Below are 2,241 nucleotides of genomic sequence, written 5' to 3'. Positions count from 1 at the left end.
GGACTGCCGGCTAATGGAAATCTGAACATCTAGACTAATCCACACTGCTAATGCTCATTGACATAATTTATGGAGTTTATTAAAATCCTTGATTACTGTGATTATAGACTTGTGTCTATGTGTCTTTATCAACATTTTTGGCAAATAATAAAATCAAGTTATTGTTCAAGACAAATTAAGTTTGTTTTGTCAGCAGCTTTGTTATGCAACATTAATAGAACTATGATTTTGAAATTAGCAACCATAATGGAAAGTATACAAACGTCCAAGGCATAAATGGTAAAAAGTGCACTCGCAACAACGACATCTAGCGACATGCGGCAACTCAGCATGTCTGCATGGCCGTCGCAACAACGACATCTAGCGACATGCGGTGACTTAGCATGTCTGCATGGCCGTTGAAGGGTGGAACCGTCGAACCGTCGAACCATCCAATCTCAATCTGGTCTGAGTTACCATTTTCGCGCATGCGAAAATGGTAAAAAAAAACATTGTTAATACAGTTCACTCGCCCCACTAGACCATGACATCGTGGCTTTACATGAGAAGACCTTTCTCGTATCTGATGTTAGTATGTTATAACGCGATTCAACACAATTTTCGGAAACTTCAAAAGCAACCCTAGAGTACGTTAATTAGCGTTAGTAACAGTGTGTATAAAACTAAAACGTTAAACATTTCGACAGTATTTCATAGCCCCGAGTGCCACCCAGACATAACATGGCTTTACAGAGTGGTGGTCACAGATTGTACACCCTGCAAATCATACATAACCAGAGTTCCCCTTACCTCTGTCCTGTAAAGCACAGTTCGTAGTCAGTGTGTCCCTGATTCGAGGTCTTAAACACGTTGAACAGCACAAGATCGGCCAGGCTGGGACCAGACTACAGCAGTACACACGCGTTATGCTTCAACTCACAATGATCACAGATCGGCAGCACGTAATTGATAGAGGTTTAAAGGTTAGGTTCTTTTGTTGTTCAATCAACTGTTTCACAAGGTAGGTGTGTCTACAAAAACATAAGGGGTACTTAATTTTCATGGTAGGTTTTGATATCGTTGAACTTGTTTTCTTATTATGTTATGACAATATACTTTTTCTGAATACTAGTATGTTGGACGGCTGTTCGAAAAGCCAGTACGATGAAACAATCGGATAAAACTCAAAATTGTGATACTTTTATTGATTAATTTTTACCTCCGGGGAAGGAGATATCCTTCCGCGAGGAGGTTTTACTATTGTTCGAAACATTTCTGTCAGCAGCTGTTTCTCGCGATCGGCTGGACGGATTGGTCTGTGGTTCGGTATACGTATTGCTGTTGGGCTGCAGATGATGCAGAACGTTTTTGTTTAATTGTATATGTGTTTATGGGCGTGGAAATAAAAGGTTTTTTAAGTGCTCCGGACACCCCCGCCATGCTGAAAATGGAATTTACCATGTTGTTAAGGAATGGGGAGGTTTCAGTTTTGGGTCTTACCATTTAAAAGGGGTCAAACAGAGGGGTGTCTGGTTCCGATAAAAACGTTGGGTGACGGCGCAGCAATGACGGCGGGGGTAATGGCGCGGGTGACGCTGAACGCTGGGTGCAAGCCGAGTCAGCGCTAGATCTTCGTGTCGCGGCATTTATTTCCAGAAATACGGCAAGTACGGCGCGTAGCTAGCATGGCAGCAGCCAGCAGAAGCGGTGGGTGGGTGGTATGCAAACATGACGTATCCGCGTTACGCGTCTCTGATTGGTTGTTCGCTTCAGCTGAGATCGCCGGGCGGCCACATGAAGGGCGCGGGGACGCGATTTTTCTGTTTGAAAATATGCACTAAACGCTGTTTTCCAGGACTGCATAGCCACATCTAGTGAAAAAGTGCACAATTAATATAAATTTGGGGGGAAATATTTGTTTCTTTGTCGATTTATGGTGTCGATTTATGGAACCGGTACCCGGAAGTGCAGCCGAGACCAGCGCGCAGCGTAGACCAGCGTGGCAGTTTGACGTGTACGATCAAAACATAAACAAAACTCCCGCTGAAGAAGGGAAATTATCCTGTATGTATGCATTTCAGATCCCAGTGACTATGTTTACGATGGGAATAATTGTGGATACGCACGATGCGCACGATAAGCCTCAGAAATTTATGTCGCAAGTGGGGCATTCTATAGGCTTGCACGGCCAATGTCTGGCACGCTACGCGGCGTACGTACACTGCTGCACATCACAGCCAGCGATTCAGTGTCTTAAAATAT

General features: G+C 43.9%; 1 protein-coding gene across 1 annotated transcript in view; it reads right to left on the bottom strand.

Moving 5' to 3' along the window:
• LOC109474518 overlaps positions 1-931 on the bottom strand; it is a 5,214-nt gene extending 4,283 nt beyond the window's left edge. Inside the window, exon 1 of the mRNA XM_019774811.1 lies at positions 790-931. The gene's annotated coding sequence lies outside the window, so the exon portion shown is untranslated. The remainder of the gene's footprint in view (positions 1-789) is intronic.
• Between the last annotated feature and the right edge of the window lie 1,310 nt (positions 932-2,241).

This window comes from Branchiostoma belcheri, unplaced genomic scaffold (assembly GCF_001625305.1).
Source record: "Branchiostoma belcheri isolate BF01 breed outbred unplaced genomic scaffold, Haploidv18h27 scaffold31, whole genome shotgun sequence".
Lineage (NCBI taxonomy): Eukaryota > Metazoa > Chordata > Leptocardii > Amphioxiformes > Branchiostomatidae > Branchiostoma > Branchiostoma belcheri.
Note: the sequence above shows the minus strand (reverse complement) of the source record. Positions and strands in the feature narration are given on the sequence as shown.